The 16,966-nt window shown below is 38.1% G+C and overlaps 1 protein-coding gene and 1 pseudogene across 1 annotated transcript in view; one reads left to right on the forward strand and one right to left on the reverse strand.

Annotated features, from left to right (window-relative positions):
* Positions 1–16,966, reverse strand: part of FSIP1 (fibrous sheath interacting protein 1) — a 195,565-nt gene that overhangs the window by 73,045 nt on the left and 105,554 nt on the right. The window lies entirely within an intron of this gene.
* LOC132531139 (cyclin-dependent kinase 4-like) lies at positions 11,806–12,820 on the forward strand (annotated as a pseudogene).

Genomic DNA, 16,966 nt, shown 5'->3' on the forward strand with positions numbered 1-16,966 from the left:
CTTGTGCTTAGTGTGAGGGCAGTGGATTCCTGCATTAATGCATATCTTTATGAAGCTCTCACTTTATTTCAGCATGCTACAGATATTTTCCAAAGGCTTTTATAAACCCTCTAGTTTTCTGAGTTAAAAATCCAAAATACTGCCATGAAGGTCACATATCTAAATACTCTTACCCGAAGCGGAAAATGCAAAATCTCTCAAACCTACCAATCCCAGCATTAACTCATTTTAGATTGAATTTTTAATAGAAAATGGTCAACTAGCCTCCAAAGTTTCCAAAGCCTCTCTTGCCTCAAGAGGGGCTGGCTTCCCCCAAATGGCACAGAGAATCCAACTATCATCCACTCAGCAGATCCCGCTAAGTTCTGCGCTCCACACACTTTCAAGTCAGAATCCAGAAAATGGGATATAAAGATTCTCCAGGAAACAGCATCTGCATAGGCAGTGGATATGAGTGTGGATTTTGGAGTCAAGAAGATCATGGGTGGCTCCTGGTTTTGAAAATTACTAACTGCATGACACTGGGCTAGTTACTCTCCAAGCGCCAACTTCCTCATGTTAAGATGAAGGTGAAAGATCTGCTTTGGGGGATTGGGTGAGAATGTAGTGAGATGCTAAGGGTAAGGCATTCAGTACAGTGGCTGCTGCAGAGATGCTCGGTACAGGAGCAGTCGCTGTTAATATTGTTCCCAGCGTTGAGATAAGCCCGAACACCTCCATTTATCAGCGGTGCTTAGAAAGGGCCTGGCTGTAAGCCACATGATTGCCTGTCTCTCCCCTGTCTCCAGAACTAGTTCAGACAGAATAGAAAAAAATCACTGGTTGAGAAGTAAAGATAAGGATATTTTGGCACTGTGGTTCTTTTCAGAACTTCGGGAATAAAACAACTGGCACTTTTAGCACACTTAAGGGAAAAACCAGACCAGTAGCTTGAAACTGCATCCACTCTACTTGGAGATTCAAAAATTAATTATATATGATGGTGATATGACAATAATAGATGCAGTTTAACACCCACAAAGACCTTGGAGAAGATGGCACGCAAATTTTTCAGATAACTGATGCTCAGAGTGGTTATTAAATTTTCTAAAGACCACACAGCTGGAAAGAGAAGAGCCAAGGTTCAAATTCAGGTCTGTTTCATTCCAAATGTTCACAATCACCATAATACATTCCAAGTATCCTCCCCATAAGCTACAAACCTCATACAACAGCACCACATGATGAGATGGATGGGATGGGGGTAGGATGGAATTTCACGGCATGTTTCATACAGAAGTGTGTGGCCTAAGAAACCAAAAGAAAAGAGTGAGGCCCTCTATACACTACAGAACATCGTGTACAGAGTGTCAACCTAAAATGAGGGCCATTTAATCATCGAGCAGTTTGGGGACTAAACAATGGAGAACACAGGATAGTCATAGAACTTACCACTCTTTGGAGGTGTAGACCCTAAAGTACATATGAGTCCATGACATTAAGTCTCACAACCAAAAACTGCTCAAAAGGTCTCTAAAGAAGAGGAACTTAACCAATAACAATGAAGAATACTGGCATGTTTAAAAGACTCTTCTTACTAACCCAGGAATAAATGCAACAGTCTCATAAAGAAATGTAAATTTGTTATTTTAACCACAGAACTGTATTAATTATAATTCTTAGTTCATAACACATACACTTATCTTTCCTTAATGTTCCATTCATGATCTGCTTTGTATTTAATCATTTGTGTTTTTATGCATATATCTGTATGTTTTAGATAATGTACTATACTCTCATGAACTTACCACCTGACATGAGAACTAGAACATTAACAATTTACATCTATCAAGTGATTTTCCCCATCCCACCTGGGTTAGCTGTTCTGCTAAGTCATGTACTTATCATTGACTTGTTTTTTTAATATGTAGTTTATCATATGTATACCTTAAAAGCATATTGTTTAGTTTTAGTTATTTTTAATTTTAACACATTAGAAGTTTAAAGGAGGAAAACCGGTATATCAATAGATTCAGAAAAGCTCTTGGTAAAATTTGTTGTAAATTCTTGATAAAAACTCTAAGTAAATTAGGAATAGAGAATGGAATATCCTTAACCTGATTTAATTTTTTAAACCCTATAATACACATCACACTTAGTGGAAAACATGAAAAGCATGGCCTTTAAGATCAAGGACAAGAAAAGAATGCCCATTATTGTAACTTCTAGTCAACATTGTCATGGAGTTCCTAAACAGTACAAGGAAAAAAGGCAAAAAGAATGGAAAAGAGGAGATAAAAATGTCAACTATGACGTATACATAGAAATGCCAAAAGAATCTACAAGTAACATTATTTTTTCAAAGAGAGTTTAGCAAGATGGCTGGATATAAGATCAACATACAAAAACTAATCACACTTCTGTACACCAACAATAAACTACTAAAACATAATTTACAAGACATGATTTATAATTAGCATTAAAAATATCAAGTAACTAGGAATAAACAGATGCCAGATTCAAACACAGGAATGTTTTAAACTTTATTGGGAGACATTAAACAATACCTAAATAGATTGAGAGATATACCAGGTTCCTAATTAGGAAGACCTAATATTATAAAGATGACATTCTCTCCAAATTGACCTAAAAATTCAATACAATGCTAATTAAAATCCTAAGAAGGTTCTTCATGGATCTTTAGAAGCTGATTTTAAAATTCTCATGGAAGAACAAAAAGCCAAAAACAGCCAAGACACTTCTGAAACAGAAGAGCAAGGAGGGGAGTTGTGCCCTATCCAATATTAGGACTTCTTCTTAAGAACCAACTAAAAGAACATGACTCTGGGCAGGGATAAACATATTGACCTATGGAATAGAAGAGAGCTCAGGAAAAAGTCTCACACACATATATGACTTTAATATATGACAGAGATGGTGAATTAGGTGATAAAAATGAAAACTGAACCTCTGCTTCACATCGTATGAAAACTAATTCCCGATGGATCAGGACTAAATATCAGAAGCAAAAATTTTTTAATTTTAGTGGAAAATATTTTTTAGTTCTTTCTGACCTTGAAAGGAAAGGTTTTCTTTAAAAGACAGGGAAGTGTTCATTATAAAATATTAATAAATTTGACTCTGTTAAAACCAAGTATGTCTCACCATTAAAAGTCACCTTAGGAAAAGTGAAAAAAACAAATTACAAACTGGGAGAGGATATCTCCCATCTATAAAATCAGCAAAGGATTAGTATCAAGAATATATTAAAAACTCCAATAATAATAAGAAAAGCCCAGTCAATCCAATTTTTAAAACTAGGCAAAAAACATGGACAGGCATTTTTCAAAAGAAGGAATACGTATGACAATAAGTATTTGAATAAATATTTAACCGTAATAGTGATCAGAGAAATGCAAATGAAGACCATTATAAACTCACAAACTGAGCAAAAATTTTAAAGTCTGAACTACCAAGTGTTTACAGAGAATATGGATAAACAAGATTTCTTAAGTATTGCTGGTAGGAATGTAAATTGCTACAACCACTTTGGAAGGCATGACTGTATTATCTTATAAAGCTGAACATTCAGATACCCTATGACTCAGGAATTCCACTCCAAAGTAAAAACCAGAGGAATTCTTATATATGTGTAGCAGATGACATAGACAAGAATGTTCATGACCAGGGCTTTCATAGTAAAAAAAAAAAAAAAAAAAAAAAAGGTCTGGAAATAACCCAAATGTCTATTTACAAGAATATGTATTAAAAAATGTAGGTACATTCCCACTGTGGAATGTTACACAGTCCTCAAAAAGAGTGCACTACTGATACATGCAAAAATATAGATATATCTTGGCAACATAATATTGCCTGAAAAATTTAAGTCCCAAGAGATTACCAATACCAAGATACCTTTTATCAAATATAAACTCAAATATAAAATTTAAGGATATATGAAACCAGGAATCCAAATAATAATCAAACTGAAACCCCTACCTCTCTAAAAATTTGTCCTAAAAGTACAAATCTTCAGAATTTCCATGGTGTAATATGCAATCTACTTCACTTATTTTATTTGCTAAATAAAAGTATGCACTTCATCAAGATCAGATGAAATACAAATGGATAAAACTATAAGTGTGCAGTGGTAGAAGTTATACCATCCCTCATTATTCATTAAAATAGTTTGTTTACCCATTTAAGGACGGAGGTCATACGCACAGTCATAAAGACAGTCTTGGAGAATTCCAGTGGACCAGAAAAACATTAGCTATATTACTGTGAAAAAGTATGTTTTGGAAAACATCTCAGTCACATAATTTATCTTGCCACACTTGGTACAGTGTCCACCTGGAGCCATTTTTGAGTGAATGGAGAAGGCCATACATTTGTTCAAAGATCAGTGTTGATCCCTGTAAGGAAATCTCTTTAGCTCCTAAATTAGAAGCCAGAGGAGCTTGGCAGCCTTCACATGTGGGAAATCTATCCAGTGGTGAACAGGATAATTATTCCCAAGGACTGCGTGTTCTGGACATGGAAGTGCAGCTCAGTGCTCCATGAAAACCACATTTGGACTCCCAACTCAGACAACACTGAAACCACGGGGGTTTTCCCCTCCTTAATGTCACTAGTCTATTCTGATGACAAATAATTGCCTTTGACTGCCAGGTATTTAATATACTAGTTATATGAATACAACCCATCAACTTACTGTCCTGAAAACTGGGAAATCTGCTGTTTTTGTCCTGAATTATTAAGGCAGTGCTTAAAAGGTACTGGAGAATCTGCAAATTAAATATAATAGCATTACCATGAGTTTTCACTACTAGAGGTATTTAGGTTCCACTCTTACATGCCTTGTCCATATTTATAAAGAACACATACAAAATAAGGGTCTTTCTCCTTTGAAAAGGAGAACAAAATCATAGTAAGATAGTTTTAAGCAAACGAGTCTTTATCAACCATTCCAAGTGTAAGTGCAGTGTTCTACTCGGTAGTGTCAGCGGCAGAAAGAACCAAGACACTGGAAGAACAAGGTAGGAAAGACCTTGTAAAGCTCTGGAAATGAGAACACAATACAAATGTAGACGAATGCCTTGTTAAAGAAATGAGGATACTGAAATGAATTAGGTTTTCTAAATCACTAATGTCAAAAATTATTGGGTATGTGATTCATGATATGTACTAATCAAAACACAAATATTTTATTTCCTATAAAGTATTCCATGATGCCCGAATTCAAAAGAACACACATACACATTCCAAAACTACTTGCATATATTGACAATGTTAGTGACATGTAAATTAATACAACCTCTCTGGAGAGCACAGACTTGAGCTTAATCATACCTATGTCTGTCCCCCAACTAGACTGTGAGTTGATGGCAGAGACTGTCTTATTCATCGTTGTATCCTGACAGCACCACATATTATTGGTGCTTAGAAAATATTTTTTGATTGAATGAATGAATTTGGCATTACGTATCAAGAGCCTTTAAAATTTTTTCATACCCGTTTAAGCCAGTAACTCTATTCCTAGGAATTTATCCTAGGGAAATCATGAGGGCTACAAAGATAAATATATGGGGATGTTTGCTGCAGCATTTTTTCTAATAGCACAACATCTAAATGTTCAACAACAAGGGAACTGGTAAAATGTGGTATATCACACAATGTATTGTGGTACTAGGCAGTTATTTAAAAGTTATTTATTTAAAAGTTATTCACAAAGTATAATTATTGACAAGGGGAATTTTTACAATATAACATTATTTACACAGTATATATTGTATATTTATATATGATATATATATTATATATATGTATACAAACACATTATGCACACACACTTAGATTCTAATTTATTATATAGGTATGGGTAATTTGTATACATTGAAAAAGAACTTGTAGAAAGAAAATACACTGAAATGTTAAAAGTACGTTTTACTAATAAATAAAACTTAGTAATATATTTAAAAGCTTACAAAAATAACTAAAACTGTTCTTTATAAATGAAATATAAATGTATTTATTTAATAATAAACATTCTTTTTGTGTGTGTGTTCTATCTGTAAGCTCTCCAACAACCACACAAAAAAAGCATTTGGTATTTAGTCTTATGTCAGAAACAAGACATTCATAAGGAACAGGAAAATATGTAAATATAGTTTAAACACCACAAGAGCAACTCCACCAAAATGAGCACATGCTTTAAAAATAGTCGTGCAAATAAAATATCTCATTGGAAAGGTAAATATTAGTGAATATTTTGTTTAAAATATAGAAGCATTCATATGTAGAGTAATGATAACAGTGAAACACACATTACAAAAATACTTTAAAAACTTTTAAAATAATAAATACAGTTGTTTCCAAATTTTGCTTTCTAAAAATAAAATTCTGCTACCAACTATTACCAAGGGTGTGGGATTTTCTTTCTTTAATGCTGTTTTATGTTATCACTATGTAAAGTCAATGACAGTAACAGAATTCTGGACTCATCCAATGGAAACGCTGCATCCCTACAGGAAGGCAACATGAAATCACAAAGCCCGAGTCTGCCTCCCTGTAAAATCTGTCCACACCAAGTCCTAAAAACAGCTAATGTTAAACAGTAGAAACCAGATTCACTGATTGACTGATCAAAAGGCTGTTAGCTTTTTCAATTCTTTGGGTATTGTTTTGTTATCTTTTTTTTTTTTTTTCAATCCAGGAAAAGTCTTCACTGTGAAGGTCTCAAAACAGAATCCAAAAGCAAGGGAGGATCTTGTTTGGATGTTGGGCTATTCATAAACACAGGTTCATTCTTCAGCCGAGTTTACTAAGCTGTTTAATGTCTCTGAATCAGTTTTTCTCCTTGTTAATTAAAACAAGCTAAATCAATTTTCATGACATTTTAGGAAGTTCTATAGGTTTTTAAGAAAGATGGAGAATAGTTCAGTGTAATTACTGCAGTAGCCCAGAGTCCTAACTAGGCTAAAAGCTAAGCAACCAAAACCCCTGAATATCTTAAATCCAGCTTTAGAAACCAAACAGATCTGGACAAATATTGTAAGTCCATGTACATTTTCCTGAACTGTTGCCCTGGCAAACTGACATGGGGAAAAGAATGTCTGCCCCAAGTAACATCCAAATTTTGGTCATAGTCTCAGCTACTATTCAGCTAAGACAATCATGAAGTCTCATTTAAAAATAAGAGTTTTGCTATATCTGAAATGACAGATGGAAGATACACGGGCCCTCCATATCTGCAGTTTCCACATCCATGGATTCAACCCATGCGGAACCTGTGGATATAGAGGGCTGACTGTACTACATCATTTTAAATAAGGGACTTGAGCATCCACAGATTTTGGTATCCATGGGGGGTCCTGGAACCAATTCCCCGTGGATACCAAGGGAGAACTGTATACAAGCATCAAGGTACAAAGAACCTGGTCCTTAGTAACTGTGGAACCACAGTCAGCCCCGGGCCTTCTATCTAGACATAATGTGGGAAAGAAGTAAACTTCTATCTTGTTTGCACATAATTATTTAGAATTACTCTATTAAACAGCAATCAGTAATTAGTCAAAATATCACTAATACAGCAGCTAACATTTATTTAGCCTTTACTACGTACCAGACACTGTGCTAAGTGCTTGATATACAATCTTTCATTTGTTCATAACAACAACACTTTAAAACAAGTATTACTATCGCCAGAAAACCAGGCCTTATAGAGGAGAGATAACTTGCCTGGAGTCACTCAGCTACCAGGCCTTGAACACAGGCCTATCTAATGCCAACGCCATGGCCAGGCTGTTAACCGCCACCCCCTACACCTTAAATTCCATTTGCCCAGGGCTTCCCTGGTGGCGCAGTGGTTAAGAATCCACCTGCCAATGCAGGGGACACGGGTTCGAGCCCTGGTCCAGGAAGATCCCACATGCTGCGGAGCAACTAAGCCCGTGCGCCACAACTACTGAGCCTGTGCTCTAGAGCCTGTGAGCCACAACTACTGAGGCTGTGTGCCACAACTACTGAAGCCCACGCGCCTAGAGCCTGTGCTCCACAACAAGAAAAGCCACCGCAATGAGAAGCCCGCGCAATGAAGAGTAGCCTCCGCTTGCTGCAACTAGAGAAAGCCCGCGTGCAGCAACAAAGACCCAATGCAGCCAAAAACAAATAAATTAAATAAATAAACTTCTTTAAAAATTCCATTTTCTTGGTGTGGCGAGCAACCATGACCCCTCCTACAAAGCATTCCTAGAATACTGAGTTGTATAATCCTCATATTTGACTAGCACATCTTCAAGACTGTGAAGACGAAGGAGGGGGAGGGGGAGGGGGAGGAGAGGAGGAAGAAGAAGAAGAAGGAAAAAAATATATTTATCAGCACAGAAATGAGAAAATGTTATATAGCCAAGATTCACAGAGGAAAAGAAGTTTCCACTGCCACTCCAATATAATACAACTTAAAGTCATGCCATAGAGCTATACACCAAATAGTTAACAGTTTGGGGTTTTGCTTTTTGAGTTTTGTTTTTGTTTCGGAAGGAGGAGATTCTAGAAGACCTTTATTTGCTACATTGTATATTTCTATGATGTCTGAAGTTTTTATAACCAGTTAGCATTACTTTTATTATCTGAAAAGGCAGTAAAGATTTCTTAAAATATGTCCCAGGAATTTTCCTGTTTGGAATTTTATCATTTAAGAATATGTAATTGTCTAAGTTACAAAAAAAAAAAAAGGCAAACTGCTAGGAAAATGTAATGATATGGATGAAGTGATCAAAGAAAAAGAAATCAGATTTATAAAAATCTATTTCCAACTATATAATTCCAATATGGATATACAGTAACTTATAACACTAACTACAGCATAACAAGGGAAGAGAGTTAAGTAAAAAAAATTAGGCAAAAGAAAAATAAAGGTGAAAGAAATAAGATGAAAATGACAGTATGCCAAATGCATAGGCTAAAAGTTCTGTAGTCTTGTTAGAAATGGGCTGAAGAATCTTTTTCTGAGCTTCCTAGAAGACAGGACAAAAGGAGCTCAGCATGTCAATCAGATGATAGAAATGAACCTATGAGAAGGAAACACAACTGATTTAGGGACCAGAACCTACTGAGATGCTTTCTCTGGTGAGACCATGGAAAGAAGGTACTTTTTCACATAATGAATTATGTCTCCAAACACAGATGGGATTTTTGAAATTTTGGGACCCAGTTTCAAGTACAAAGGTTTAATAATTTTAAGGCCAAAATTTAAATAACTTAAAGCTGAAAGACATGCATATTATATAAAAGCTGAAATAAAATGGTCTCAATATGGTTGCTGAACTAGTTTCCAACCACCTTCTCCTTTATATAAATGATATATCGTCATTTACTTTCCATAATTTACTTTCTTTGCAGATACTAACATCTTAGATATTAGTGACCCATTTTTTAAATATGCAGCACTAAAATCATTATGGTCTGACATTTTTATATGCTTATAAAACATATTTTGTTCCAACCCCCTGTTTTTATTAGAAGAAATGTGGCCTGCTGAAAACCAAAACCTACATATTTTACTTTGAAGAAAAAAAAAAAAGGCAGCTGGAAATATAAAACCCCACACGTTTGCTTTTAACACTGCTTGGGAACTAAAACCTATAATGTGAATTTGACATCTATTAATGGGTTGCTCAAAGAAACTGAGACTATGTTTTAACAGAAAGCAGCACTCTGAGCTCACACCACAACCCATGGCATCCTCACTGCTTCCCAGGAAGGGGGCAAGCAGGGAGGCCATGCACTCCGAGCCTCCCTGGATGAGGGCTTGCTTTCACAGGGATCTCTGCATCGCTGTACTGTCTCCAGACTCAAGAATACAGAAACAAATTCTTTGGAATTTAGCCCCCGGGGAGGCAAGCAAATTATGCTAACCACATGCAAACATTTATATTACTCTCTGGTTTGTTTCCATGACCTTCCAAAATAAATTGCAATTTACAATCAGATCTTAGAGGACTACATATGACAAGACATCCATATTGTTTTCTTGCCTCATGAAAGGACCAAATTAGTGAAAACAATTACTTAATATCATTTAAATTTGAATACTCTAATCACAGATGTGTTTATATTAAAATAAATGTTTGTTTCTTAAAATACAATTTATCCCCAAACTCTTCTGCTATAAATTAAATACGCCAAGCACAGACGGAGGAAGTAGATGCCTAGAAGTGGCCAATAGATAAAAGGTTCTGGTACAGTACAGGCAAGGAAAAAGAACAAAACCAAATATATGTACATAGATGGGGGTAGAAGTAAAGTATATAAGCAGCAGAGGCATGGCTGCTCACTGGGTGGGTCCTCAGGGAGCAGGACAACAGAAGTTAATCGGGTGGTTAACAGCCCAAATAGCCAGCTGATTTCCAGTATAAATATCAACCCAAACACAAGTCTACATGTTCTCTGCTAGTCGATCCCTTATTAGACATCTCCAGCTGGAACTTCAAAACTTGACGTGAACCTCAACCAAGTAGATTTATCATGGGAACGCAAGACTAGTTCAATAGGCAAAAACCAACCAATGTAATCTACCAGAGTAGCAGTCTACTGGAAAAATGATAAAAATAATAATAACAATCACATCAATTGATATAGAAAAGCATTTGAAAAATTTAACATCCATTCTTGATTTTAAAACTCTCTCAGCAAAGCAGGAATAAAAGGGAACTTCTTCAACCAGATAAAACCTGCAGCTAAAATCATACTTAATGGTAAAAGATTGAATGCTTTCATCCCAAAATTAAAAACAAAGCAGAAATGTCCACTCTCACCACCCCTATTCAAAACTGTACTGGAAGTTCTTGCCAGTGTAAGAAAAAAAGGCAAGAAGAAGAAATAAAAGGTACACAAGATTGGAAATTAAAAAATAAAACTATTCCTATTCACAGACAAGATGACTAACTATGGAGAAAGCCCCATGGTACCAGGAAGGAAACAAAAAAACCCACCTGGAACTAATAAGTGATTTTTAGCAAGTTCACCAGATAAAAGTCAACACACAAAAATTAATCATATTTATATATATACTAGCATGGTATAACTAGATCCCAAAAAACGTACCATTTATAATAGTTCCAAAAAACTAAATACTTAAGTATAAATCTAAAAATGTATGTATAGCATCTATATACTGAAACCACAAAATGCTGCTGAAAGAAATCAAAGAAGACTTAAATAGAAAGGTGTACCATGTTGATGGATTGGAAGATTCAACATAATAAAGATGTCTGTTCTCACCAAACTTATCTATAAATTTGTGCAACCTCAATCAAAATCCTAGCATGATTCTCTATACATATAGACAAGCTGATTCTAAAATTTATATGAAAAGACAAAAAAGAACTAGGATAGCCAAAATAATTTTTATAAAAGAAAAATAAAATTAGGGAAATCACATGACCTGATTTGAAGACTTACCATAAAGCTGCAGTAATTAAGACAGTGCAGTACTGGCAAAGGGATAGACACAATAGAGCAACAGAACAGAATAAAGAGTCCAGTAATAGATCCACACATATATGGCCAGGTTACATTTGAAAAGAGTGTAAAAATAATTCAATGGAAAAAAACCAGTCCTCAGCAAATGGTGTTGGAACAAATGGACATCCATATGCAAAAACAAAGGAACCTTGACCTAAACTTTATATCTTTTATAAAATTTAACTCAAGGTCTATGGTCGGCCCCATAGCGGCCAGCTGCCCCAGACCAAGCTCAAGTGTACGGCGCCGCAGGAACTGGCTCCAAGGCCCCAATAACAGGCCTCCCCCACAGCTCCAGACACGGGGTGAGGCTCATACCATCCGAACTGTGGAAGGAATTTCGGTGGTAGGAGTCTCTGTGATTGTAGGGTCTCCTCTGGTCTGAGAATGGCTACCCCTCGATATGAGCCAGTGGCTGAGATTGGTGTTGGTGCCTATGGGACGGTGTATAAGGCCCATGATCCCCACAGTGGCTACTCTGTGGCCCTCAAGAGTGTAAGAATCCCCAGTGGAGGAGGTGCTGGAGGGGGCCTTCCCATCAGCACAGCTCATGGGGTGGCTTATTGCGGCGGCTGGAGGCTTTTGAGCATCCCAGTGTTGTCTGACTGATGGACATCTGTGCCACAGCCTGAACTGACCGGGAGACCAAAGTGACCCTGGTGTTTGAGCATGTGGACCAAGACCTAAGGACATATCGGGACAAGGCACCCCCACCAGGCTTGCCAGTGGAGACCATCAAGGATCTGATGCACCAGTTTCTAAGAGGCCTAGATTTCCTTCATGCCAACTGCATCGTTCATCAAGACCTGAAGCCAGAGAACATTCTGGTGACAAGTGGTGGGACAGTCAAGCTGGCTGACTTTGGCCTGGCCAGAATCTACAGCTACCAGATGGCACTTACACCTGTGGTTGTTACACTCTGGTACCGTGCTCCACAAGTTCTTTTGCAGTCTACGTATGCAACCCTGTGGACATGTGGAGCGTTGGCTGTATCTCCACAGAGATGTTTCATTGAAAGCCTCTCTTCTGTGGAAACTCTAAAGCTGACCGGTTAGGCAAAATCTTTGACCTGACTGGACTGCCCCCAGCGGATGACTGGCCCCGAGATGTGTCTCTACCCCCAGGAGGCTTTTCCCTCAGAGGGCCCTGCACAGTGCAGTTGGTGGTACCTGAGATGGAGGAGTCTGGAGCACAGCTGCTGCTGGAGATGCTGACTTTTAACCCACACAAGTGAATCTTTGCCTTCCGAGCCCCACAGCACTCTCATCTACATAAGGCAGAAGGTAACCCAGAGTGAGCCAAGGAATAGTTGCAACAGAACGAAGAGAAGAGAAGCCAACATTCCCTTCCTTTGAACATTTGAGTGGAGAGCCCCCCACTAAGAAGGCCACCTCTGCCTTCATCTCTGAGGCTATGGAGACTCCCCCAACTTTTTACAGAGAATATTTTGCTGCCTTAATGACATTCCCCTCCCACCCCTCCTTTTGAGGCTTATCCTTCTCCTGCCCCCTCTGCGTCCTTACACCAAGGGGTATGTCCCTTGTTCTTCCCCTTCCCTATACCTTGATATTGGGATCCTTTTTTATACGGGAAAAACAATGAAACAAAACAAAATTAATTCAAAATGGATCATATATCTAGTGTTAAAATGTAAAACTATAAAACTTTTAAAAGAAAGCATAAAAGAAAATCTTCATGACCCGGGGTTAGGCAAAGATTTCTAGACATGACACCAAAAGAAGAAAATGATAAATTAAAACTACCTCAAAATTAAAATTTTCTCCTCTGCAAAAGACATTGTTAAGAGAATGAAAAGACAAGCCAACAAAGTGGAAGAAAATATTTTGCAAAAAAGATAAATCAGTCCTTTATCTGATAATGGACTTGGAAACAGAATATTTAAAGAACTCTCAAACCTCAACAGTAAGAAAATAAACAACCCAACTTTAAAAAAAGGGCAAAAGACAAACATTTCACCAAAGGGGATGTATACATGGCAAACAGGCTCATGAAAATACATTCAACATCATTAGCCACAGGAAAATGCAAATTAAAACAATGATGATATACCACTACACACCTACTAGAATGGCCAAAATTTTAAATTCTAACAATGCCAAGTACTGGAAAGACTATGGAACAATTCAAACAATCATATATGACTGAAGGAAAATGCAAAATGTATAGCCACTGTGGAAAACAGTTTTTGCAGTTTCTTCTAAAGGTAAACATATACTTACCAAACAACTCAGCAATTCACTTTTGAGCATTTATCTCAGAGAAATGAAAATTGATGTTCACACAAAAACCTGGTTCTATTCATTACTGCCAAAAATTGCAAATAGCCCGAATATCCTTCAACAGATAAATGGACAAACTATGGTACATCCATACAATGGAAAACTATTCAATGTATTTCATACAATGGAATATAGCAATGAAAGGGAAAGAACTATAGATACATGCAACTTGAATGAATTTCAAAGGCATTATGCTGAGCGAAAAAAAACAGACACAAGAGTATATGCCACATTATTCCATTTATATGGTGTTCTCCTACAGATGTGGGAAGAGTGTAACTACAAAGGGATAGCATGGAGAGTCTGGGGAAGCAATCGAACTGTTCTGTATTCTTACATGTGTTAAAATTCATGGGACCTTACACCAAAAAAGTCCACTTTTCTGTATGTTAATTTAAACTTAAAAAAAAAGTAAATATCTTTGAGATAATTTAATATTAAGGAATTATTCTTAATTTTGTTAGGTGGATAATGGCACAGTGGTTATATTTCTGAAAAACCCTTACCAATTAGAGACTCATACTGAGTATTTATGGGTGAAATGGCATGATGTCTTGGATTTGCTTTAAAATAACTCCTACAGGCACAGGGTCAGGAAGGGGGTCATAGGTACGATAAATGCTGAAGCTGAGGATGGGTAATGGGTACCTGGGTTTTCATTAGACTCCTCTGACTATGTTGTTGTATGTGTTTGAAAATTTTCACAGTCCATGGTATTTTTGTTGTTGTTTTTTGCGGTACGCGGGCCTCTCACTGCTGTGGCCTCTCCCGTTGCGGAGCACGGGCTCCGGACGCGCAGGCTCAGTGGCCATGGCTCACGGGCCCGGCCACTCTGCGGCATGTGGGATCTTCCCAGACCGGGGCACGAACCCGTGTCCCCTGCATCAGCAGGCAGACTCTCAACCACTGCGCCACCAGGGAAGCCCCAGTCAATGGTTTTTTAACATAAAAATTTTTTAAAGTTGAGCATGAGGAATCCAGAGAGCACACTGAGGCACGTGCGGAAAATTATTTAAAAGGTTGGAGAACAAAAACTACAGCACTGATTCTTGTCTGCCTCTCCCCCCATTGGATTCCCCAGTGCCAAGCAGAGTGCCTGGCACATAGGACATAGTCCATAAATCGGTGCTCAATAAATGAAAAATGAATGATGAGCAAACAAGGGGAGAGCTTACTTTTTGTCCTTAGCCCTATAGAAGGACACAGCATCAAGAATCATAATTCTTTGCATTTAATTTTTGATAGTTTGATTAATAGGTGTCTTGGCGTATTTCTCCTTGGATTTAACTTGTATGGGTCTCTCTGTGCTTCCTGGACTTGATTAACTATTTCCTTTCCCAGATTAGGGAAGTTTTCAACTATAATCTTTTCAAATATTTTCTCAGTCCCTTTCTTTTTCTCTTCTTCTTCTGGCACCCCTATAATTCTAATGTTGGTGTGTTTAATGTTGTCCCAGAGGTCTCTGAGACTGTCCTCAATTCTTTTCACTCTTTTTTCTTTATTCTGCTCTGTGAAAGTTATTTCCACTATTTTATCGTCCAGGTCACTTATCCGTTCTTCTGCCTCAGTTATTCTGCTATTGATCCCTTCTAGAGAACTTTTAATTTCATTTATTGTGTTGTTCATCGCTGTTTGTTTGCTTTTTAGTTCTTCGAGATCCTTGGCAAACATTTCTTGTATTTTTTCCATTCTATTTCCAAGATTTTGGATCATGTTTACTATCATTATTCTGAATTCTTTTTCAGGTAGACTGCCTATTTCCTCTTCATTTGTTAGGTCTCGTGGGTTTTTACCTTCCTCCTTCATCTGCTCTGTGTTTTGCTGTCTTCTCATTTTGCTTAACTTACTGTGTTTGGGGTCTCCTTTTCGCAGGCTGCAGGTTCGTAGTTCCTGTTGTTTTTGGTGTCTGCACCCAGTGGGTAAGGTTGGTTCAGTGGGTTGTGTAGGCTTCCTGGTGGAGGGGACTAGTGCCTGTGTTCTGGTGGATGAGGCTGGATCTTGTCTTTCTGGTGGGCAGGTCCACGTCTGGTGGTGTGTTTTGGGGTGTCTGTGGCCTTATTATGATTTTAGGCAGCTTCTGCTAATGGGTGGGGTTATGTTCCTGTCTTGCTAGTTGTTTGGCATGGGGTGTCCAGCACTGTAGCTCACTCATCATTGAGTAGAGCTGGGTCTTGGCGTTGAGATGGAGATCTCTGGAAGATTTTCGTTGCTTGATATTACGTGGAGCGGGGAGGTCTCTTCTGGACCAATGTCCTGAACTTGGCTCTCCCACCTCAGAGGCACAGCCCTGACACCTGGCTGGAGCACCAAGAGCCTGTCATCCACACAGCTCAGAATAAAAGGGAGAAAAAAAAGAAAGAAAGAAAGAAAGAAAGAAAGAGAGAGAGAGAGAGGGAGGGAGGGAGGGAGGAAGGAGATAAAATAAAGTTATTAAAATTAAAAATAATTATTAAAAAAATTTTTTAATTAAAAAAAATAAAGAAAGAAGAGAGCAACCAAACCAAAAACAAATCCACCAATGATAACAAGCACTAAAAACTATACAAAACAAAAACAGACAGACAGAACCCTAGGATAAATGATGAAAGCAAAGCTATACAGACAAAATCACACACAGAAGCATACACATACCACTTACAAAAAGAGAAAAAGGGAAAAAAAAAAATATATCTTTGCTCCCAAAATCCACCTCCTCAATTTGGGATGATTCGTTGTCTATTCAGGTATTCCACAGATGCAGGTACCTCAAGTTGACTGTGAAGACTTACCGCTGCTCCTGAGGCTGCTGGGAGAGGTTTCCCTTTCTCTTCTTTGTTTGCACAGCTCCTGGGGTTCAGCTTTGGATTTGGCCCCGCCTCTGCGTGTAGGTCACCGGAGGGCGTCTGTTCTTTGCTCAGACTGGACAGGGTTAAAGGAGCAGCTGATTCGGGGGCTCTGGCTCACTCAGGCCGGGGGGGAGGGAGGGGTACAGAGTGCGGGGCGAGCCTGCGGCGGCAGAGGCCAAAGTGACGATGCAGCAGCCTGAGGCGCGCCGTGCATTCTCCCGGGGAAGTTGTCCCTGGATCACAGGACCCTGGCAGTGGTGGGCTGCACAGGCTCCCAGAAGGGAGGTGTGGATAGTGATCTGTGCTCGCACACAGGCTTCTTGGTGGTTGCAGCAG

Source organism: Lagenorhynchus albirostris, chromosome 1 (assembly GCF_949774975.1).
Source record: "Lagenorhynchus albirostris chromosome 1, mLagAlb1.1, whole genome shotgun sequence".
Lineage (NCBI taxonomy): Eukaryota > Metazoa > Chordata > Mammalia > Artiodactyla > Delphinidae > Lagenorhynchus > Lagenorhynchus albirostris.